We start from the raw sequence: 27,137 nt of genomic DNA, 5'->3' as shown, positions 1-27,137 counted from the left end.
GGATTTTTATCCCCCCCCCAAAAAAAGAAATACCTTCTAAATTAATTGCATGTAGAGAAAAATATCGATAAGGCATAAAATAAGCATCAAACACGGTCGCATTGAAATGAAAACACTGACAAGTTTACTTAGACGTCACGCGATTGGTGATTTTATTACATTTTAAGGTCAAGATCTAGTAAATTAAAGTTGCCTACAAGTTCATATTATTTAAGATATTTATAATTAAAGATATAAATTCTTTCAATGATGCTTCATAACAATAGCTTTGTTTGATAGGATGTACCGGGGCTAAAGGTTTCGGTAAACACAATAAAAAATCATGTTTTAAACTGTCATTTTCAATGAAATATGAAGGAATTGAGGAACAAATTTCGGAGTTTTGTCCATTTTTGACTAATAAAATATATTTAGAATGACTACAGTCTCCCCAAAAACGGAATTAAACAAGCTCTTGACCTAATAGAATGATGTCAAACTGAATATAGGCATCGGGATTACTTTTAGCATGATTTAACATAGAATGTCAAGAAATTGTTTAATTTTCTACATAATTCCTTTAAAGCCGTCAAGTATGGGAAAAAGATTCTTCAAATCAATTATGACGCCGTAATGGTTCTAGCACGAAAGGGACACCATACATGTATAAAATTATCAGTTTTCAGCTCGCCTGGACCGAAGAACGACTTTTCATACTACGCAAACATCCCGATGTAGTGTAGACATACCGTGTTACAACGCACTTTGATAAATTACGCACTTTGAAAAAAAAAATGTCAAAATGCGTTAAATTTGTGACCAAATCAATGTACTTTGAAAAAATAATATTTTTTTTTCAAAGTACGTTTGTCTGCACCGCCTTGGTGTGTTATGTGACCAACGAATCGAAAATATTTACATTTTCTAGTGTCTTTGACTGTGATAACACTACGTATCGATTTTGTACTATATAACCCATAACTTCAAATGACTCCAAATTGAGGCGCAGAGGGGTTTGCTTATCTATATTAAAACATTTAATCGTACGATGGCTTAAAATTATATAAATAAAAAGTAATCATTTTTTAATATTATGAGGTGATAATTTCGGCCAGGGCGTGATCAAATCTATCATAAAGCCCTTCGGAATTTATTGGATTTGATCACGCCCCGACCGAAAATATCACCTCATAATACTCAAAGAATGATTCCTTATTCCTTGAATAAGCATTCAATACTTAATTTAATTATCATACTTAAAGTTGATATTTTAAAAGCTTAACAATGCATCCATAACAGTTCTTGAAAATCAGAAGAAAGCGTATATTCTAACGCCGACAGTTAGATTGCATATAGAACCATTTTAACAAGAGTTTGGACTTTGGGTAGTTCTGTCAAACAGCAATGTGACGTAGGTCTGTCTATTTCATTGCGGCCACTCATCCATGGTTCTTTGAAATCAACAAGGTTTGTCTGGCTTTTGAGCTAAGACCACGCAATCTGTTCATATTTCACTTTAACCCAACGCCATTTTTTACTTATTATTATATCCGATACTGAAAGTTCAAGGTCTTGTTTCAATAGTTCTAATCTGTCTAGTCATGCATGTATGAATTACAATTTCCGAAAGTAATAGAGGGAAACACTTTTAGTGGATGCCAAAATAATTTTATGAATGATGATAATGGTGGACTTATATCAGTGATAGCTTTATTTATGCATGTTACACATGAAACAAAAACCCATAGTTGGCATCATCCACATCAAAAGAGCAGCTGTATCTAAGGAAACAGTCTTTCATACTGAGTTTACACTAGTGTTCATAACACAAACAATTGTGCATGAACTAGTAAATTGAACAAAAAGAAATAAATGAGCAATTGATATTTAATTCAACAAAAAATTAGCAACGTGTCTCTATTTCATAATTACACAAAAACAGTGATCAATTTAAAACAAGAAAAAACCTGTTAGTTATTACTGACTTGCAATAGTTTGCGGTAGTTTAAAAACAGCATACCGTAGGCGTATAAAAACTGAGGCCAACAATTGCTACTCTTGTTCTATATTTATATGCCATAAAAGCACTTATCATGTTTGATTAACAACAATAACAAAAAACTTTTTAAAAAAGCAAAAAAATGTGATCCGATAACACAGTGGACATGATCAATATTCACTTATACAGTTCTAGATAAAAGTCTTGACACGAAGGAAAGGGATGTATTTTTCGCTAAAGCGATTTCCTTGGACTGAATTTGCTCTGTCGTCAAAGTCTACAATAATGAAAACAATCCAATGTTATCAATTAATATATTTACTTTTATTTTTAAAAAACATAGAAATTTACTTTATGACATACATGTATATAATAATATCTTTTATCGACTCAAGGCAGTCTTTGTACATTTTGATTATTGAATCCCATATTAGCGCAAGCCACTATATAGTTATCGAGAATCTGTGTAAAGCTTTACAAAACTGAAGTTTTTGATACTCACGCTCGAGTGAGAAAGACTCGCAGGGAGGCGGTATGTATCTCTTTCGAGAGAACTCCATTCCTTGGAGACTGGAGATGCACACCCTTTCCGGCATCGAAGACTCACGGTGTAGTTTCCTCTCCTTGTACGGAAAAGAGGGAATAGCGTACCCACTCTCCGGGTCGAAGAACACGCCAGCTTCTGCAGGACATAATTAGATAGACATGATTATTTTTTCTACGCTTTGCAAATTTGTGACATGGATCGTAATGTAGCGTGGTGACATATATCTCTAGACAATAGTTTACAATACATGTAGTTTGTGCTCGGTAATTTTATTATCATAAAATCAAAGCAATCAACCCCTCTCGAATGTATGTTCCTTCTAGAATAGGCCAATCGCTTGAGCTATTTTATCTTGTACATGGACTTTTCAACATCTTTGTGCTATGTTGCTGTATGTTGACATGCAAGTAGTAAGTCGTAAATTCGAACTACATATATATATGTATGGGTACATTTCTATGTGTTTTATTTTTAGGCGTAGTCCCTGCGCATTCTAATTTGTTGACATGTATAGCAATATAAACTCCCACAGCGGGACCAAATTAATTTGGCGAGTACATTTATAAACTTGCATAATTCAACACATTTTACGTATACTACAAAGAGACTTGGAAACATACCTTATGGAAAATTAGATAAATCTTCGCTTGATAAGGATTTCCAATAAGAATTCACATAAGAAGCATAGTGTATCGGAAACCCTTGACTAGCGAAGGTGATAATTTACTAAAACAGGGATCTTATTTCATGAGATTTTATTTGCATATCATTCTTGCGTGCAGAAAAGATAACTTGTGAATTTTCAATATATTTTCCTTAAAACGGTATATTTCATGCTGCAATTCTCTGTATAGTGCATATAGAAAAAAATCAAATGACACATCATTAAAGTAACCATAGAAATGTATTTATACAAATGTCTTTCGTATCTTACCATCAAAGGAAGGGGGCACTTTTTTCTTTCTCAGTAGATACTTGTGTGGATGAGAGGCAGACGGTATATTTGTCTACAATATATATCAACGACATAGAAACAATGAACTACCAATGCTATTTGAGAAGAGAAATTATTGTAGAGGACATATTGTGATAGAAGAAAGATTGAATGTCTCATTTTACAAACTCCTGAATACAAAAGAGTGTGTGTGACTTACAGTTTCACAAATTGGAAGAAGCATTTCCTCTCTGACATTGCAGGATTCGGCAGGCTGATCAAACGGCACTACAGACAGACAGACAAAGACGTGCACTAATGTACTCAACTTCAGTGGCTAAATGTACTACATATCGAGTCAAATGTGGTAACAACTTTGATGAATTATTGAGAGATGCATGATAATTGCCATTGAATTTTGATACTGAAATTTCATATTGAATATTCAATCAAGAATTGAATGGCATAAAATATTGCATACATTAATTTTATGTATCTAAATAAAATGCAAATACTTGTAACTTAAGAAATGGATTGCTTTCTTACGCTGACTGATATATACATGTATATAGGACACAAGTTTGAGATATGTTTTATAAATTCGTCCCCGGAAATACAAATCCGTGACCACGAAATAATATTTGTTCCCATAAAATAAAATTCGATCTCAATAAAACAAATTTCATTCGCACGTACTGTAAATTCCTTATATTACGCGAGTACTTAATTCCGCGATCCCGCTGATTTGTATCAAATCGCGAGAATATAAAATCGCGAACGCTGAAATTTTCTCCTTATTTCTTATAGTTTTCATCTCTCAGAAAATAATGGCGAGATTTTAAAATCCGCGAAGGATGCTTCTCGCGATTTTACGCGGATATTAATTCCTCGCGTTTAATTAGGAATTTACAGTAATAAATTTTTTCCAACGAAATGACAATTCTGCCAGAAAATAAAATAAAATTTGTTCACAAGAAATAAATTTTGTTGCTTCGTAGCCACGAATTTAATTTGTTATAAAACAACAACTGAAGGGGTTTAAGACGTTCTACAAATTACAGCCGAACTTTGATATAGATCTTGAACATTGATATCTCGAATACAATGGATATATCGAAGTAACTTTGAAGTCTCAACCACTTATTTTTTTTTAATGTATTTTACCCTCGAAATCTCGAATACCCGGATATCTGGAAGTTTTTAAACGGCCCCATCTAGTTAAAGATAACGGTCGAAGTTGACTGTGTATAACGTAGTACTTTTCATCAGTACATGTATATAGATTCTATGTAGTTATTAAAGACCCTGCATACTATGTGTTTGTTCTTAACTTTAAACTTGTATGTATTTCTTTTGGATTTACGATAGGAGTAAATAGTCTGTGGAAAGATAAACGATGCAATCAATTAAATGCCATAAATATTTGTTGGTAATCATATATCTGAAATGACTCGTAAAACATGTCAAAATTCAGGTTAATTACTGTTTTTAGCTTAATTGACTCAAATATGTTCACTGGTGCATTTCAAGGCTGTAAAATCTAACTGAACTCATGAGTACAATTATTTCAAGATTTGATATGGCAAGGAGACTTTGTTTTCGAAATGGGTTACTCATATGGCTGCCTTTATCATCTTCTATTTGTGTAAACATAGACAAACGGCTGTAAAGGTCCTAATTCACACTTTGTTTTCTTTTCACCGTGGAGTTAACGTTGTAATTCTTCTCCACTCACCTATCCCATGTGCTGTTGTTTCCTTATCCCTGGATGTTACAAGCTGTCTGTTCTCAGGATGTAAGTCCCGTTTGTAGGAAGACTTGTAAATAGAGGTACCCTTGTCTTCATTTACATCCGTGGAATCATCCGTCCATGTGTGAACCTTACAAACAGGCTGTAAGAGAATGAAGATGTACCTACATAGTTCATACCGGCACTCACATTGATTTTATCAAAAATAACGGGTGCAGACTTATGAATTAAAAGCAATTACCTTGGCATTTATTCTGTGGATATGGAAAATCTGTTTAGACTGGGGGTTGTGTTTTCTGGAATCCAACGATGTGACTATAAATGGCGGTCTTTCGACTGGCCTTTGTGACAAATCCTCAACCTTGTACCGGAAACGAGTCTCCGTGTTCCACGTGCTTGCCAAACCTTTATTTCTAAGATAATTAACAAAATGATTAGAAAAACAACAACATTTTTATTGTTTTAATGACTAAGTAATCGTTATTAATATTCGTGTTAATGTTATATTACTAAAGTATAAGTGTCTATAATTGATATAATTCATTTATCTTCATTCGTTTAAGGAGGCTGAATGGTCAACATCCACCTTAAATTTTTAAATATCCTATTTTTAGCTGTGAAACAATGAAAAAAATCCACACGATATTTTAAGGTTTGAATAAGAGAGAGAGAGAGAGAGAGAGAGAGAGAGAGAGAGAGAGAGCTCTTCTTCTTAAGGAAATCAAGATAGTCTAAAAATGACCACAACCATCCATGCCTCCAATAGTATCCAATATTGCACAATGCATTGCATAACAGAAAGTATTTATTTAAATCGGTACAGACGGAGGGTGATTTGGTGCTTTTGTCGATTGTAGATGATATATAACAATATTTATAGTGTGTCTTACAGTGTTAGGTTCTCCGATTTACGATTCAAACTGTTACTGAACAAATTAACCTACCGCTGCTCCTCGGGTCGCACCGTGCAGGGAGACCAAATGTAAGAGTTCCAGTTCTCCATACTGAAGTCTGGACACTAAACACTCGATAAACAGATAACTAAACTAAGAAAGAAACTGGAGTGCAATCCATCAACGTCCCAGCACTGAATCGAGTGATCGGTAAGGGAAACCCAAACGTGTTAATGAGTTCAAAGAATTCTAGCATTTTTCTAACAATACATAAGAATGCTTTCCTCCAGATTTAAGTTGGAAAAGCAAGTTTACACAACTCTAAATTTTACTTGTAAGGAACCATTGTCGAAAAGAAGTTTACACACACAATTTTGAGCTCTGTGTGTATGCGTGTAAATGATTTGTCAATACTGTAGTTAAGAAGTTTTTTTCAAGTTTGGATAATGTGTCGCTTTTATCAGAGAGTGAAAACAATGCTTTTGTTAAACTCTTTTCATTAATAAATATGCCCTGTTTGATCGTGGATAGCTAGGTATAAATGCATTAAAAGGAACTTTGGGGTATTATTTGTGCAGTTCATATCTGTGAAAGTGAACGGGAAGTGATAGGTTCCAATTGTTCATTTTAAGAATGGAGATATAGAATGAAATTGTCCTTTAAACTCTACCCTACTATAACATATTAAACACGCCAATATAACAGCATTATTGCATATTGTACAAGATACATTTTTTACGAAAAAATTGGAGGCATTTAATTTTAAAAATGATTTGAATTATTTTTTTCTTTTGATCGACGTATCGAGGGAAAAATTTGCCGAAAAAACTTTATCAATGTGCGTAGTAATGAGTACGGAAGCCCATTTAGGACCTATCAAAAAATATTTTTGAATTTGATATAACGAAATCTTGAATTTGTTAAAACGAATTTAAATCGTTATAACGAATTGTTGAATCCGTTATAACGAATTAAATTTGTTATAACAAATTTTAGGAATTCGTTATAACAAATTTAATCTGTTATAACAAATTCACTGAATTCGTTATTTCAAATTTCTAAATCTGTTTTAACAAATTAAATTTGAAATAACGAATTCTTGAATTCGTTATAACAAATTAAATCTGAAATAACGAATTCCTGAATTCGTTATTTCAAAGTTTTAATTCGTAATTTCGGTTTTTTAAACTCGGTTATAACATATTTTCACCCAATTTGTGGTAACAAATTTCATGTTTTGGGGAACAAATTAAACGGGGCGGACTTCATTTGTCCCATATCGGCGTACAACGAAATGCGCCGATCAATTGATCGGCGTTAAACGGCGAAATGGTATTAAATGAAGTAAATGTAACCATGGTAAGAGATGTAACAATTCCATAAGACACCTACTTTATCAGCTTTGCTAGAATTCCTACATAGATAGAAACAAAATATATATTTAAGAACTATGCAATGCTCTATGCAATGCAGTTTCACCAAAAATACAATATATACAGATTTGTTTCGACGGGTTTTTGTGCAAAATTCCAAAAAATTGTTTAATTAATGCTATCAATCAATGAGCATCCTGATTTATTAACATATAACTGCATTGTTCATCTCATTACATCACCAAACCGTGAGATTACGCCGTACTTAAAAAAAATACCGGTCTGGAATAAAATTGATTTAAGAATAAGGAATCATTCTTTGAGTATTACTAGTCTCAGGTGATATTGGCCGGGACGTGTTCAAATCAAATAAAGCTCGAAGGGATTTATGATAGATATGACCACGCTCTGACCGAAATTATCAACTCATAATATTCAAAGAATGATTCCTTATTACTTTAATACTTATATTTATATAATTTCCAATTTCTACACTTTAAAACAACATTCTAAAACCACTGTTTTTTAATGAATAAAACATGCTATGTATTTTTACGCAGCGCAGCCAATACTGTTTTTCGGTTATGTTGTATGTGTCGCTCGTTTTTTTTTAAATTATTGGGCTGGGTTATCACAGTAAAGGGCACTTAAAAATATAAATATAATATTTTATATGATGTAGCTAGGCATTATAACCAGGATGTGCGCATGCGTGAACCAACTTTCCATGAGGACGATGTATAGAATAGGCTATTTTTGGAAGTTGATTTTAATCAACTCTCCTACATGTATGCAGTTACTCAGGCAAACCGAAAGTGAAACAGTGTTTGGACCTAAGTACAAATCAACATTGCTGACAACATTTAGTTCTAATCGATAAATTCGATGTAATGAGTTCTTAAGCATTGTTTTTCAAGGAAACTTATTTATAGATACCTTGTAAATAGTTAGATTTTAAATGGTACGAACAATTTAGATAATTTTTGAAGTCGTACATCTTATATATTCCTACGCCAGAGCTCGTTCAACCAGACGCTCGACTGTCTCCGTAAATCTCCGACAAGCAGAGATTCTCTCTTGCTTGTCGGTGATTAACGGATACAGCTGAGAGTCTGGTTGAACGAGACTAGAGTCCAATTATGCTTGGATCCATACAAGTTCGCATAACTATTCCGATTACTGATACGTAGTTTGATAGAATAGATCTTTGAATATTATACAACATGATTCATATTGAGTTTTCACGAAATTCCTGTGGAAGAATTCATATTATTAAAAATGTGCGTAATTCACATACATATAGGAAAGTACTTGCCATGCAAAATAACATATCATTGATTTTAAAATAAATAATAATCGATAAAATCAACTCCCATCAGTTCTTCAGTACTTTGATTTTATATAGTACAACCAGACACTATAACCAGGATGTACGCATGCGTGTACCGACTTTTCGGTAAACGTTTGGGAGGAAATTCGAAAGCTGTTTGGGGGAACTTCGAACTGATATTCGCGCAATTTAAAAACGTATAGGAAAATTCGAAATTTACATTATAAATGTTTTTTAAAAGAGATAGGAATGTTGTGTACATTAGATTTACACCAAAATGTTATATAAATATTAGTATTTGAGAGAACAAAAAAGAGCACTGTTACAGGAAAACAACAGGCACTTAGCATTGGAGGGGGAGGGGGTGTTGAGTGGAGCAGGGGCAGGGGGACGAGCTAGACTACCCCCTTTAGCACACGCTTTCTCGCAGCAAACATTTTTCTTAAATTTACATATAAAAGGTGAATTAACAAGGAGTCCCCCGCCCCTAATGTTTTTGGGACCAGGTAAAAACTGAAATGAAAGGGAGGAAATAAACTGTAGAATTGAAGTTAAAGGTACACCTTTCCCCATACCCCCACGAATTAGGATTTTTAAATGTTTTAATAGCATAGTGTATGTATCACTAGGGTCAGTGTTCGTATCACCAGGGTCTGTATACCCATAACCTGGGTCAGTATTACGATTATCAGGATGTCTATATCTAATACCAGGGTCAGTGTACGTATCACCAGGGTCTGCGTGCCCATCATCTGGGTCTGCGTACAAAAAGCCTGGGTCAGTGTACGTATCATCAGGTTCAGTGTATGTATCACTAGGGTCAGTGTTCGTATCACCAAGGTCTGTATACCCGTAACCTGGGTCAATATTACGATTATCCGGATCTATTACCAGGGTCAGTGTACGTATCACCAGGGTCTGTGTGCCCATTACTAGGGTCTAAAAACCTATATTGTTATAGGTATTGAGACACAGGTGATGGGTATACTGGCTCTGGCTACGCGTATACATGTACACACTCTTGTAATTGGGTACACAAACCTTGGTTATAGGTAAACTTGCCCTGGTGATGGGTATACTGATTCTGGATATGGGTATACAGACGCTTGTGATGTGCACTCTGGCCCTATTAATACTAGTATACAGACCCCGGTGATAAGCATTATAGACCCTAGTGAAACGTACACTGACCCTGGTGATAGGCATTGAGACCCTGGTGATGGTACGTGGATTTCTGGCTATGGGTAATCAAACCCTGGTGATGAGCACAAAAACACATTGACCCTCGGGATAAGTATTGAGACCCTGGTGTCCTGGTGATGGGTATACTGAATCTGGTTATGCGTATACATACATGTACCCTGTTGATACGTACACCTACTCTGGTAGTACTTACTCTGACCCTGGTAATATGTATTTTGACCCTGGTAATGGGAATACAGACCCTGGTGATGGACACACAGACCTTGGTGAGGGGTTATGGATAGAACTACATGGGGTCGGTGTTCTGACCACCCCTACCCCTCCCCAATACCCCCCCCCCTGAACAAAAGAAAAACAAAATGAATTATCCCTCTCCTCCTAACCTTGAATTTTTGTATATTGAATTTAAGCGTGGGTGTTTAAAGAACCTGGTGAATGGTATTTTGTATGAGATACAGTAATATTGGTTTATATATAAACCCAATTCTTTTTTACTGGTATATGTAAGGAAACCGTGATATTTTGTTCAGGCAGGTGGCATCGTAAACAAGTGAAAAGAGGGGGGGGGGAGTGGGTTGGGAGAATCGCCAAACAATTCTTGACATGCGAAAAAAAGAAGTCTTTAAAAATTCGAAAATCGTACACCGTGGGGGTAGCTATAGAAATGCTAAATTTACCTCAAACTTAAATTTCACTGTTTATTTCCTCCCAGTGACTTTCAATTTTTTTCATGCTCCGAAAATGCAACTGCATGGGGACAGGCCTCTCCCTGCCACCCCCACCAACCCACTCGTTTGAAGCTACGTGTCTATTGTTTTCCTGTAACATTGCCTTTATTGTCCTCGCAATTATTTAATTTACTTTTTTTTAGTGTAAACCAAAGGTACATAACATTCCTATCACTTTTAATGACTATATGATATAACAGTCGCGGTTTTTTGTTTTTGCTTTTTTTTTTGTTTTTTGGCACCTATCATCAGTTCGAAGTTTCTCCAAGAAGCAATCGAATTTCCTCCCAAACGTTTACCAATCCCGATGGAAAGTTGGTTCACACATGAGCACATCCTGGTTATAATGCCTGGCTATGTCATATAAAATATCATATTTATATTTTTTTTAAGTGTCCTTTACTGTGATAACATTACAAATCAATTTTGAAACCTATGGCCCAATTATTTCATAAAAAATGAGCGACCCAAAATAAGCGTGTCCTACAGCATAACCGAAAAACGGTATTTGCTGCAATAATACACAACATGTGCTATGCATGAAAAAAAATACCCAGTGGTTTTGAAATGTTGTTTTGAAGTGTAGAGATTGGAAATAATATAATTAAAAGCAAAAAGGCATCATTCTTTGAATATTATGAGGTGATAATTTCGGTCGAAGCGTGTATATCAAATCTATCATAACTCCCTTCAAGCTTTATTGGATTTGAACACGCTCCGACCAAAATAAATATGAATACTGAACATAAATCTGCCCATGCAAGCGTTTAAAGATATCCTATTCATCGGTAAAAGGCGATTAAATAGCAAATTTTAAAATCGTTTAAAAGGAAATCTGACTGTAACAAAATAACTACGAATACAACTTTCTAAATTTACAATACTTAAAATAACTAGATACGTCAAAATATCAGACCTATATCAATCATTTTTGCTGTAAAATTGAATATATTTTGTATAGCTTTGTAAGGAAATTTCCCTAGTGTTGACCTCGTGACGTCACTGAAGCCTTGTTATCGCCTAATTTCATTTTCTCTTGATTATATTTCTAAAAGAGGTAAAAATAGGCACTTTGAAGAAGCGTAACTCCATTTTTTGTGTGCATCGATTTCGATGCGGTTTTTGCATTTAATTCTGGTAAAAAAATTCTATGACATAAGTTCGACATTGGCTGGGCTTCATGTACCCTTTTATAAATCAGCATGCTCAATAATTAATAGCATTGACTAAACAATTTTTTGGAATTTTGGAAAGCCAATTAAGTCAGGTGTCTTTTGGAATTGTTACATCTGTTACCATGGTTACAGCAACAGCTGTGACAATATGTTCCTACACTTTTGTTCTTACGCCAGTTTACTTCATTTACCATTTCGCCGTTTCGTCGTACGCCGATATGGAACAAATGAAGTCCGCCCCGTTTGATTTGTTCCCCAAAACATGAAATTTGTTCTTACAAATTGGGTGAAAATATGTTATAACCGAGTTTAAAAAACCAAAATTACGAATTAAAACTTTGAAATAACGAATTCAAGAATTCGTTATTTCAAATTTAATTTGTTAAAACAGATTTAAAAATTTGAAATAACGAATTCAGCGAATTTGTTATAACAGATTAAATTCGTTATAACAAATTCCTAAAATTTGTTACAACAAATTTAATTCGTTATAACGGATTCAACAATTCGTTATAACGATTTAAATTCGTTTTAACAAATTCAAGAATTCGTTATATCAAATTCAAATATATATTTTGATAGGTCCTAAATGGGCTTCCGTAAATGAGAATACATTTGTATGTTAATTTTTCTTTTCAGTCTAATAAATTGACAAAGTTTAAGCCTCTTCTTACAATTGAGAACTGATATTCATTAATATTTATGGTATGAGAAAATATTTTCCCCTTGAAACGAAATTTCATCAGCTTTATTATTAACTTAAATGAATACATTCGCATCATGATCTTTTTGGAATGTAATAGGAATAATTTGTGATGATTTTGAAAAGGAAATGTTTTAAGGTGTACAAGAATTGATAAACTTACAAGTCCACAGCATTTTGACGGGGTGATGGTATAATGACAGTCAGAGGTACCCGTCCAATATTTACACGGAAAGAGAGGTGAAAAAAAGTTCGCGACAATGGCTTCTGCTAAAGATCCCCTCGAATGTTTTGTCTAATTCCACTTCAAAAATTGCAATTTTCATGATCTTTTGGAATTTAAACTGCAGGGCTGTTAAATCTTATAGATGTACTTACATTCATGTATTATCGATTTCATTATCTGGATCTTATCCTTGGAGTTATTTTCTCACCAACAGTGTATAAAACCTCAAATTTGCCAGTAGATACTAACAATTTAAGGTCCACTGTTGTATGATATAACATACCTTTCAGTGCTGTCCCCCAGCCTCAGTGTAGGCAGTCTCTCATCCTTCTTCTTTATTTTTTTCGCTAATTCTCTGGAGGCAGTTAGCAACTCATTGACCCTGCAAAAACATGTTATTGCTCTCAGAAATGATAACATTTACGTCGAAAGGAATCGCTTAATTTCTTAAAAGTCACCATACATTATAATCCTATTCATATTCCTTTATGAAATATAAATAAATGATTGAAATATTTATTCATTTGTTTTGTAAATCAACATTGCAGAGAGACAAAGGGAGAGAAAGAAGAGTGAGAGAAGAGACAAAGAACATTGACTTGCCGTTTTTGTTTGGGTAGTTCTGGAATACTTATCATACTTTTAAAAATCTATTATTTGCACAGTTTCTTCGTATAAATACAGGTAAGATCCATCCGTGTTCGGAAATCGTAGTTACGGCATTAAAAAGTCATCTATTAGATGTTTAACTAACAGTGGTTGGTGATTCCCTGTTCTTTATGTGATTTAAACTATATAGAAACCCTTGTGAAAGGTCATGCATGGTAATTAAATGTGTGCAGTTCTCGCTTAGAGATTATCTGAAATTTATTAATCAATGCGAATTAAATTTTCAGTTGAGTATTTACATTGCGATTAAAAGGTTTTTCCGCGATTTAAAAGTGTGACACATTTTTCATTATTGAACACTTAGTTTTAATAATTTGACCGATTTACAGTAAACTGATGATTTCAAATGTAATACCAATTGTAGTCGATATTGCAGAAGTTACGCAAAGTAGTCTATGTGCTAACAATTACATTCAATATATTCAGGATTTCATCCACACAAAAAAATCACTTTAGGACGATGGAGTATTATAAACCACCATGGCACCATGCTTCACAGTGTTTAGTGAAATAAAATTGTACACGTGCTTTGAGTGCATGATGCGGTTTTGGGAAATTGGGGAGGGGGTGTTTGAAGCATCAAAATAACACTGTAAGATAATAAAGCTATACTAACGTTCATATGACCAACTTAAGTACACCAATAATATTAAAAGAGTCCCACATCTCCAAATATGATAAATCAGAAAGTTATATCAAACGGCCTTATAACCTTGGTGCATTTGTAGATATACCGGTATTTTATTCGTTCATTCATATATTCCTCCTAGATATATTTTTCTTTATGAGACTGACATAAAATAGTATCGATATAAACATGCTTTATGACTAACGATTTTCATGCAAAATCTTAAAGCACAACCTACGTGTACTTCCTTGTTAAATATCAATTAAAATGCACACTAGTCTTGTACTTTAAGATATTGAAGAAAAAAATTTGTTGAAGTTTACTTTGAGAGAGAGAGAGAGAGAGAGAGAGAGAGAGAGAGAGAGAGAAAAGAGAGAGAGAGAGAGAGAGAGAGAGAGAGAGAGAGAGAGAGACTTACCATTTATGAGACGAGTAAGGATAACACGTTGGATGTAATTCATACGATTTATGTGTTTTTTCTAACATTTTTCTGATCGACTTTACGTATCCAAAACATCGACGTTATGGCGCGTCAGCATTGCATTGGACATTGTGACGTCACGACAATAACATTTATAATCCGTGCCTAAATACACTATTTTGTTAAAAAATCTTTTCCAACGAAATTGTTGAAATTGCACGTTTTAAAGATTTAATATTGAAAGGAAACTTTATCGATCCGAGAGGTATCGTGCAATTCATTGTACAAATATTAAGTTCTCTATAATGAAAAGGTAGAAATTTGAGATTAGATAAAAGTTTCGCAAAGCAAGAAACGCAAAGCTTTATTTTCTTATCAAGGAACAGAAATATGGAATTGGACTCTGGTTTACTGTTAGTCTGACTTGCCGTAAATCAATGTGTGAGGCTACAATTGCGCTAATCCAGATTACTAAACAGACGAGAGATTATCAGCCTTTGTTTTCACAACAGTCAGATAGGAATTACATACCAGAATTACTTAGACACGTAGCACACAAAGTTTGGTGAATTGAAAATTCGATTGATCATTCCCTGTATATATGTAGTGTAACGTCGTAATAAATAGATACACTACCAATGATAAAAAAAATATATTTAAAAAAGTTAATCATTTCGATAATAAAAAAAGCAAGTGATCATATATATGGTCTTCATTTCTTTCATGGCTGTTAAACAAATAAACCTGTAATCTTATGAAGTTATATAAAGCGCAATGGGATGGGTTATAACAGTAGTCGTAGACCAACGCAAGTGCAACTAAAACTTAATTAAATCTCACGCGTAGCCGATGTAGAAAGCTGCTTTAGCACACGTTATTCGTAAATTTATTTCACTAAACGCACAGTGTCACATATATACTATATAAACGAACTAGTATATATACATGTATATGTAATACTGGACTTTCCACCTTGCTGTATAATTTTTTAATTAAACTAATAATGAAAAGTAAAAAAAAACAAAACAAATAATTAAAAGACAATACACACACACACATATATATATATATATATATATATATATATATATATATATATATATATATATATATATATATATATATATATATATATATATATATATATATATATATATATATATATACACAAAGTAATCCCCTTTAGTAAAATTACAGATTTACGGATTACAACAAAGTTTCCCTGTTCCACGATGATTCTATTCATTTTATTATAGGCCTATTTACATCTACCGAGTATGATTCCCCCTATTTCTTACGGAAACTTTTAGTTAATTAAGCTAACGTAGCGATCATTGCAGAAAAAAAATTACATTACAAGTTAACGTGGGTTACGTATTTTTTCCGCAATGTCGCCACCTTCATATCCCCGCATGGATCACCAAAGAAGGCATTTTATTGTTTAAATGACAAAATGTACGTATCAAATTGCAATAAATTGAGAAGAAAGGGTGTGGTGTTAAGGGTTGTTGTTAAACTACTAACCCCGTCTTTCATGTAATAATGTCTGGGGTTGTTCTGGTCCTAAAGACGAATAAACTTCTATCTCTCTGAATGATAAGCAAACGAGAATCAGGACTATCCACGGTCAAATTTCAAAGGTGTCTCAGGAATATCCTAAACAATTAAGATGTCATCAATAATGACAAAGCACATTTTATCGGATATTACGTACATATACACATCCATACATTTATAACATTTGAGTAAAAGTGATTTTTTTTTTAAAAGATAAAAGTGCTTATAATCAGTAAACTAATTAAAAATACATGATATTTTTTAAAAAATGGTAGTAAAGAGTTTTTGGATAATTTGAAAGCATGAAAGAGATCATTTTGTCTGACAAGATTATTTGATCCTAATGATACATGTATAACAAGTTGTTTTGTAAGATCACATGCATAAACGATAATTCATTGTGCATTATTTACATTGTAGAACTTGGAAAGTTTTTCACAAACAGAGTAAAGTTTTGTAATTTCCCCCTCAGCATTTTTTATCCCTTCCGTTCCTGTCCGTTTTCTAGGTGAAATTCGCCAATTCCCTGCGCGGCTAGATTGCTGCACTGTGTTATAGAGAGTACCCGGTTCCCCATCTAAATATTTCCATCTTCTGATTAGTAAACAGTCTCAAAAATGGGTGATATTCACTTTCTACATGTACGTATCTTATGGACTTTACATTGGCAAATTTATAAAATTACTTGACTACTTTCCTCTCTATTTCTGGGTCAGAATAGCCATACATAATATACAGAACTATAGTTCATGCTCATTTTGAAGTGAAGCAACGTGTCTTTGTTAAAGATGTCATTGTCGAACTATTTTACATACCCAAGTTTGTGACTACACTACTGACATTAATGAGTTTTGATGTATTCACATATACTGAAACACTATCGCTAGCTTCAGTTTTTACCAATGTTTTGTTTCTGCACTTCCTCCTTATTATTCATACATGAATTTTTAAAACCATAGAATCAAATATCTTTATCTTTTTCTAATACAACCTGTAGAGCACCGTCTCAAGCCACGGGTTTTGTGTTCATTCTATTTCCACAATTTGTGGAAATAGAATGGACACAAAACCCGTGGCTTGAGACGATGTCTGTAGAGTTAGTTTAAGGTAGCTCGCGGGTTTACCTGCTTGTGAGAAAACCTACCTTGAAAATTTGTCCACGTGATCCATAGGTTTCAGAGTTTTATTTCTAAAATTTATTTGAGATTCGTCTGCGCGGTAATAATGTTATTGTGTTTCAAATACAGTGTCATTGATAAAATCAAGCAACGCCATTTCAATGAAATATATAGTAAAATGCACATCTTACTCGAGAAACGCATTACAAAACCATACTCCAAACTTTTAAACGATTCAGACGAAATTAATTATACTCAACACAATAACAGAGGAGATAATTATGAATCGATTCATAAAAAATAATCAGTATGTGTTCTCGACCAATTTTTTGCAAAACAACTTTAAAGATTTAAAAGATTTCTCAAAACCTTATATTTTCATTACGACGTTAGCCCGACGTCATCATTTCCTCACGTCTGAGAACCCAAAAATTGAAATGCATTTTTTGACAAGACTAGCTGATTAACACATTTTAGAACTTGTAAATACTAATTAGACATTATTGTGAATGTTATCAAATGCAATTAATGTAAGGCTGTAAAGATACAGAAAATTGTTATTATTTTTATGAAATTCTGAGTCAATCAATGCCAAAACAAAAATGCCAGGCAACTTCTGACATAATAAGTTTGTACTCGTATAAGCTAAAAGAATTTTTAAAAAATTGATCGGTAGTTAAAATTACGGAAGTCATAATTGAAAAAAAAAACCCCCGATTTTAATGCCTACGGTTCAATTAATTTACTTGTCTATTTTAAAAATGATTTTAAATGTAAGAGTTCCAACGCACACTTTATAGAACAAAATGTGACAAAGTATGTGACATCTTTAAATTTTCAGCACTTGATATTATAAATGTTTGTATAAACAATAATAAACTGCATTTAAGCTTTTTGAAATATTTCCCTTTAAGCTTCTAAATATCTCATTTGTCATTTTAAAAAAAGCATGTATGAGTTTACTATGATGGTCAACTCTTTACGTCAATTCCTATTGTGACGTCAGCAAACCCGCGAGCTACGTTAAATAATGTAAATAGTGCAAAATGTCTCCATTGTGATGTCATAAACAAATGTACACAAAACGGCCGCTGTAGTTGTCAAAGTTGCGTACAGAAATTGATGACGAAAGCAACCCCGCGACCCACCTAATATTTTATCTTATTTTCAGTCCGTTGACCACGTAAAACCAAAATTGACTTAATGTAAATGTATACACGTACTGCAATGCAAGTAGAGCATAATTTTAATAGGATTTCTTTGGTTTAAAATGGTTCAAATACTCAAATATCCAACTTTTTATTGCATACTACATGAATTTTCCTTTTATCCCTAACAAAATCTGTGTAATAGCCAAACAAGAGGCCCATGGGGCCACATCGCTCACCTGAGCAACAATGGGCGTTCAAAAGATATTGTGCCATATGGTCCCTCGGTAGAAAAACAAAAAATAAATATTGTAAAGTATTCGAATTTTACACTTTTTTTGTATACATGTAATCTTTGACATTGTACCTTCATGAAATACTATTTTTTACCAGAATAAGAAAATTCTACGCAAGATATAAAACTAAACATTTGGTAGAGGTATACTGTTAAGTTGTTAACTTCCAAATCCCTATATTTTCGTTCTGCCCCCCCCCCCCCCCCCCCCCCCCACTTTGTAAAGCGATCAAAATATATGAGTGCATATAGTTACATTTTTTTCATCAACTACTCAGTACTTACTAGTTATTGTTTTAAAAAAAAATAATAGTTATTGTTTTTTATTAGAAAATTGTACCTCAATGTGCTCAATTTCTCAAATTAAAAACATTCAAAAATTTTATTTGTCTTCTCCATTACAATTAAATGACTGTTATTTACTTCGCGTACAAACCAGGATAATTTTCCGCTGTGATATTCTTAGGAATAGCGATAATTACTTTATCCCCGCAACAGAAATGTGTCAGATATATGGAAACTGTTTTAAAGATGTCGTTTTTATTTACTCGTGTCTGAAAAACTATCAAAATTGATGTAGATTTCACATTATTTATTGTATAAAGAGAGGGAGAGTAGATATATACAGAAAACTGTGGAATCATTAAATTTCGTGGGGGCCAGTTTTCGTGGATGACTTAAATTTTACAGATTCGTGGGGACGTAATTTCGTGTTTTCATATATATCTACAAAAGGGAATATGACTTTATTACCCTAATTCATCAATTCGTGAAGGATGTTATTTCGTGGATGAGAGGTACCCAAGAATTCCACGAAAAATGAGCCACCACGAAATCTAATGATTTCACAGTATCATTATTTTATTTTGTTTGTACAAGTATTTAACATACTCTAATTCATAGAGATTTTCTAATGTTCAACCAAAATTTCAGCGTCAATTGTAGAATTATAAGCAAGATACAGAGCTCACAGTTCGCCTAGGTTTGATTCATATTTTGTTCACATGAGTTTATTACATTCAGCTTATCATTTTTAACTTGGTATTTCCTATTCAGCATTTAAAATGGAAAAAAAAGAATGGCCTAAGATTTTATATTCTTTTATTCACTCAATACCAGTTCACTGGTATTTGAGGTTCAAAATCAGTTTATACAAATGTACACAAACACAGTGAAGGATCACATGTACAGTAGGAGTAATAATGACGAAAAAATGTTAAGTTTACAATACAATAAGATGTTAAAGTTGGTTTCTGAACGAACAGACTTTGAAAATTTTCTCAATAAATATTGACAAATTTTTTACTTTTTTAATCTTTAGTTTTTAAGATCTGTGTACAAACATAGAATTGTGAGCAAATCTCTGTATCTTGCTTATAATTTGAAGCTTAACACTCAAATATGGTTAGTTATTAGAAATTGAAAACAATTAAACACAAGAAACATTCACTATAACAAATAAAGAACACAATTTATTTTTTCGAAATGAATCATATAGATACATGTATATACCTACATATTTCCGTCAGCAATGTCAAACTTTATTTAAATTGAATAAACTCGAGAAAATGCCGAGCATCGCAACAAAACCTATTGCATTAATCTACCATTACGCAAAAGATAATGCCGATCGAATTACCGGTAGAATGAATTGTATTTCATTATTTTTTAATACATCAGATTTTGCTTAATTTGCGCAGGTAAACAGTTAACTGTTTGATTTACCAAAGTCTCTGTTTGATTTGATACGTAAAAATCACGAAATAATACAGACGATTGTTCCCAGGTTACAAGCAGAAATAATGAAAACGAAACGAAAATCGGAACAAGCTAACACCAACGTCATGTGTGAAAACTGTCAACGCATTGAAATATTTAGCCTCAATTTCCTTCACAAAATCGGCAACGATATATTTTGCATGTTTCAAAAATTTCCCTTCATACGCGAACTGTTGCACAACAAGCAAATTCATCATAGTCAGATCGACCCTTTTTCTTATAATGTCATGGCTGCTTTAAACAAAGAACCTCGTTTTAGATGTATGGAATACGAGTCTAGGTAAAATGGGTATGCAAACCCGGGCCGTGGCAAAATAAAAGCCAAGGCAGATCGACAATCGTCAATTCCAAATACGCATTATTTTGCAGCAATATTTACAGCGAATACAAATATACTAGTCCATCAAATATCCCGATATTTTAATGAGATTGGCAGATTAATATCTGCCAATCTTTGTTTTGCCCAGACCAAGTCTTGCCTACCCATTTTACCGGATGCCGGATTACCGGATGCCGAGCCCGAAGCTATTAAACTGATTGAAACACCCATTTCCTTTATTATTATTTTCGTAATAACTCAAATTTGACACAGAATTAGCACTTAATTTTTGCAATTTATATTTTCCTTCCCATAAGGATAATTTATGCTAAACTACGTTGAATTGGAATCAGTAGTTCTTGAGAAGAAGATTTTTAAAAATGCACCCCCTTTTTCTACAGTTTCAAGGTTTTCTCCGCTTTGAATACAGATCGGACTTTTATTTTTGCAATTTATATTCGCCCTCACATAAGGATGCTTTGTGCCAAATTTGGTTGAAATTGGATAAGCGGTTTTAGAGAAGAAGTTCAAAATGTAAAAAGTTTACAGACGGACAGACAGACGGAGAGACGGACGACGGACAAAATGTGATCAGAATAGCTCACTTGAGCTTTCAGCTCAGGTGAGCTAAAAATTGGACCATGCAGCTTTAAAGGTGCATAGTCAAAAATTATTTTTTTCAATTTTAATGTTTACAATGCTTCTGTAAGGCATTTTTAATAGGCAACCAAAATTTGAGTGTCATTTGATGAGTCATAACTGAGTTACAGAGCTTGCAATTCTTCGCTATGTAAACAAAGCGAAGATTTATACATTTTGAATGTTGAAGTGAAAATTCCAGTTTTAGACCTAAAATTAATGTGTACTGTTATTCGTTCGGAACTGTTTATTTATGCTTAAAATGAATAATTAGACAAACCAGCTTTAAAAAGATTTTTTACTGGTATATTGAACCTATGTATACAAAAACAGGGCATGAGCCTTCTTTACATGAAGAATTGTAAGCCCTGTATCTTGCTTAAAACTCAACGACTGGCACCCAAATTTCATTTGATCATTAAAAATGCATTTCTAAAGCATTGCAAATAATAACAAGTGAAAAGCTGTCAATGTGACAGCAAACCGGGTTTTCTTTTATGTGAACTGTATCCATAATCCATGTCAATCCGTATCCAGTGAATTGGAGTACCCTATATGCAACATTTTGCCAAAAAATGACTAAGTTCAAAAGCTAGTATTTTTTTCATAAATTATCAGAAATCAAAATCCTAGCAATATGCACACCTCTGATATATGTACAATTGATCTGCAAAAGAACAATTTCCTATCTTGAGAACTGAAGGAGGAGTTATCCGTACAATGAGGGTACCCTTTTGGCAGCCGCCCGCCCGCCCGCCATTTTCACCATTTTAATAACCGGATTTTTCTGTTGGAAAACCAGGTTAAAAACAGAAAAAAAAAATTTGACCAAAACGTGACCATGCCCCTGTAAGAGTGGGCTAAATAAATTTAAAAGCCCTTATGTATGTGCATTTACAGTACTTCCACCACAAAGGAAGGGAAATCTTGATTATTTCCGGAATCCTTGTACAGAATCAAAACAAATATCACATATATTGTGAATTTATTTGACATCAATGAACAGTCTCATTCCTTTTTAGGGCGTGGATTTAATTTTTCATTCACTTGGGCAGCAATTCTGTCTAGATCCTTCCTGCCTTGTGGGGTGAGTTTCCTTCCACCTGTGGCTGTATCCTTCTCTACCAGTTTCATTCCCTCCAGAGACTGCAGAACCTTGCGTGCCACTGATGAGTTGCCTCTGCAGAAATGGCTGGGAGCTGTTCCGTTCCTCTTGCGTCCTTTAAACAGATGTGAAGCATTCAACATCAAATACAACCAAAAAACTAGTGGGTATTGTTTTTTTATACAAAAAAACACATGTCTCCCCTTCTCCCCAAGGATTGTAATATGGGGCAAATTTAAAAAGTGAAAAAGAATGAAGTCAGCTATATGTTAGATATCATCCATATATGATACAGTTTAGAAAATGAATTAACTTGAGACACAAGATTGGTCAAGGTCAAAAATTATGGAGGCGTGCACTCCTTCTCAATACCATCTACCTATGTTCCAAGTTTAAGCCTTAATGTCAAAAGGTATCCAAGTTACCACCCAGACAAAATTTAATTATTTTTTCTTAATTTGACCTTGAGTAAAACAAGGTCAAGTTCAAATATTAATCAATAGTACACCTCAGTGTATTATAATTGTTCTTTGTGTAAAGTTTGAAGTCCTTCTGTCAAAGAATATTTAGGAGGTGAACAATGAAGTTTTTTCTAATTTGACCTTGAAATAATTTTTTTAGGTCAAGGTCAAAAATTTTGGTAAGGTTGAACTGGACTAACTACCATCTGTGTATGATACAAATTAAAAGATTGTATGATTAAGGAGTCTTGTGTTATGGTCCGGACTATATTTTTTATAAAACGCTTGACCTTGAAGAATAGGTCAAGGTCAAAAATTCTGATGGCGTGCACTTCTTCTCAATACCATCTACCTACGTTCCAAGTTTGAAGTCTTAATGTCAAAAGGTATCTAAGTTACCACCCAGACAAAATTTAATTATTTTTTCTCAAGTTGACCTTGAGTAAAACAAGGTCAAGGTCAAATATTTATCAATAGTACACCTCAGTGTATTATAATTGTTCTTTGTGTAAAGTTTGAAGTCCTTCTGTCAAAGAATATTTAGGAGGTGAACAATGAAGTTTTTTTCTAATTTGACCTTGAAATAAAATTTTAGGTCAAGGTCAAAAATTTTGGTAAGGTTGAACTGGACTATATACCATCTATGTATGATACAAATTAAAAGATTGTATGATTAAGGAGTCTTGTGTTATGGTCCGGATTATATTTTTTATAAAACGCTTGACCTTGAAGAAGATAATAGGTCAAGGTCAAAAATTTTGATGGCGTGCACTTCTTCTCAATACCATCTACCTATGTTCCAAGTTTGAAGTCTTAATGTCAAAAGGTATGTAAGTTACCACCCAGACAAAACTTAATTATTTTTTCTCAAGTTGACCTTGAGTAAAACAAGGTCAAGGTCAAATATTTATCAATAGTACACGTCAGTGTATTATAATTGTTCTTTGTGTAAAGTTTGAAGTCCTTCTGTCAAAGAATATTTAGGGAAGTGAACAATGAAGTTTTTTCTGATTTGACCTTGAAATAAAATTTTAAGGTCAAGGTCAAAATTTTTGGTAAGGTTCAACTGGACAATATACCATCTATCTATGATACAAGTTAAAAGTTTGTATGTTTAAGGAATCTTGTGTTATAGTCCAAACTCTATTTTTTATAAAATGCTTGACCTTGAAAAAGAAAATAGGTCAAGGTCAAACATTTTGGTGGCGTGCACTCCTTCTCAATACCATCTACCTATGTTTCAAGTTTGAAGTCTTAATGTCAAAAGGTATTTAAGTTACGGCTTGGACAAATTTGGATGAAGAAGAATAAGAATAAGAAGAATAAGAAGAATAAGAAGAAGAAGAAAAAGAAAGTCGACAAAAACAATATGTCTCCCCTTTGAAAGGGGAGACATAATACGATAAAACCACACTTTCTAGGGAAAAGAAAATTCAGACTTTTTTTAATCCCATCAATCTGTTAAGAATACCCAAAACACTACTTTCTTTAGTAACATACCTGAATACAGATTTGTAAAAGCTCCGACACCAACAGGGGATCTAATGTACAAATGGCGGCAAATAGAGGCTGAAACAATCAAAAAACAAAAGTACAAAATCTAATCAGCTCCAAACTTGTAGTTTAACCATTTTATCTTAATGGTCTCAATAAAATTGATGCTTGGAACCCAATTTTAAAAGACTTCATATTTATAATAAACAACATCAAGTACAGGAAATCTATGTAAAAATAAATAAAAGTCATATTAATTTTTTTAAGCACAAAAAATTTACCAGCCCGTGTGTAGTACCAGTCATCATCATATGGAGCAAGCTCATTGTATTTGGCAAGCTTCACAATGGGAGCCCAGTCTGGAATCTTCATTTTGCCTTGCCTATAAATGAAAATATATGTTTCGGTTTTACCATCAGAATCACTTAAGAAATATGAAAATACAACAAAAGTTGAAAAACTTTTGTCACAAATAGCTGCAGGCCTGTCGCAATTCTGACGAAGCTACAATTCCTTATGTTTTAAACGACATGCAATTTGTGGCACATAAAACCTTTGAATTATGGACTGATTAATCTCATTTCCAAAAATATTCTGTTCAATTTCAAAAAAATATCCTGATCATTTTACAACAGATATTGCAACTTAAATACCTCTGTAATATTCTAATACCATCACAAGCAGTGTAAAGTGAACAGTTTGTTTACATGTAAAAATTGCGACTTGACTTGCAGGTGAATAAATTTATTTCATTTATTGTGCTTCGATAGTTAGTGTGATTTAGAGAAAGCCTAAGGCAAGTAAGTGAAAATTTAATGGCACAAATTTTTTCCACAGAGTTTGTGTAGAAATAAGTTTACACAGTCCAAAACTGGTGCAGGCTTTTGTGGGCTGGAACATCAAATAAACAAGTCAATGCATTATTTACAAACAGATAATGCACATAAAATAAGAAATAAATGCATGAAATCCAAAGACCAAGAAAGTAATACTAGGTTTATATACCAGTACCTAGCCTGGGTGACAGTGCCTATTTACAGTGTTCAGCTTTAAGATATGATAAATTAATTTGAACACCTTCCTCTAATACACAATTACTGACATTGATAAATGAGGTATGCTGAATTCACCTACAAATCAAGAGTTGCAATTTTTACAGGAAACAAACTATACACTACTTTACTTTACAGGGTTGGTTAATTGCGTTTAAGAATATCAGAGGCAAGTAAAGTGATGGTATCAGTAGTTAAATGTCCCAGCAATTTAAAGTCCAAAACAAGCTTAATTTTTTGTGTTTTATTGTAATTGTTTAGTACAAGAGGAACTGTCGTTCTGAGTCTATCAAAGCAAGGGGTTTTCCTAGCTTATATTTGTGTCTGTTAACCGGACCCATTCCCAATTAAAAAATCAGCAATATTTTCCCAAATCAAAACCCTTTTTTTCCCCAATTAGGTGTCCATAGATGTTGGAATTTGGAAAGAGCTGTTGACTTTTTTGAAGAAAAAAAAATAAGTCAAGTAATGTTTTTAAGCTTCCTGATAAGAAAAATACAACAAAACAGCTTTTTCCTTCACTTTTGTGTATATTTTAGAGCATATTAATGAAACTAGTACATGTAGTACTTATAGAAAACTTATTATCTCCCAAGTTCAACAATTTACAGGTCAATTTTCCCATTTCTATGGACCCTGGACGAACTCGGTATAGAAACAGTCGGAAATCCCCTGATCTATAGCAAATTTGGTTTGACAGACGGTAGAGCTACTGTTCCATCAATACAAACACTGTATAATTATAGTGCACATAAAGTTGCACGCACGCAGTACCCAAAAATTATCTGAGAAATTTGATTTTAGATGTCATTACTTTATGGTCTGTCAAAGTCCGTAGAGCTACAGATCTGCAGCTTACCTATCAAAAACATGCCACATACCCTCTCAATCAACTTAATGCATCTATGGTACCTTGACTTAAGTGACTTATTCTTTTTTTAAAGAGAAACACAACTTATTATATTAATGGACACTTCACCAGATAATACTCACTTTTTTAAGAAAGCAGCAAGAGACTTTGTGAATTCATGTGCATTGACATCTTTCACTGAGATACCCATCCTGAAAATATAAGTCAAATCATTTATATATAAAATATACTTTTAAATTATACATTCTGTATAATAAACTAGGGGAAATTAGTTCACCTTTTATTTTAGAAACATCTGATCTATTTGTATGTAAACAGTAAATGTTCTACCCAAAGTGCATGCTCCAAATTTATAAAAAAAACCAAAAAACCCATCCATGTATATATTAAACTTCAGGGCTCAAAGTTGCGAACAAATGCAAGAATAGCAATGCCTCCTCATGAATATCAATATATAATGTGATGTAAACAGTTAATTTTAAACTATCATACAAAACTTGGTTGGGGTCAACACCTTCATAATCGTTGTAGATTCACAAAAGAAAAATTATCCATTTAAATACTCAAAAAGTTATGGTACCGTGGAAGTAACATTTTCAAAGTAAATTTTAAAGTTACTGTAACAGTCAACTGTTAAGCAAATGCAAAATTGAGACATATATGTAATTTGGCAAACAATAATGCCAATGGCCACCTGATTTCCATGCACAGCGAGGACAGTTTCATTCTTCCTTCATCACT

At 33.3% G+C, this 27,137-nt stretch overlaps 1 pseudogene; it reads right to left on the bottom strand.

Moving 5' to 3' along the window:
- Positions 1-1,848: 1,848 nt before the first annotated feature.
- Positions 1,849-27,137, bottom strand: LOC128155438 (uncharacterized; annotated as a pseudogene).

This window comes from Crassostrea angulata, chromosome 7 (genome assembly GCF_025612915.1).
Source record: "Crassostrea angulata isolate pt1a10 chromosome 7, ASM2561291v2, whole genome shotgun sequence".
In the NCBI taxonomy this organism is placed as follows: Eukaryota; Metazoa; Mollusca; class Bivalvia; order Ostreida; family Ostreidae; genus Magallana; species Magallana angulata.
This window is presented reverse-complemented; position numbering and strand designations above follow the sequence as displayed.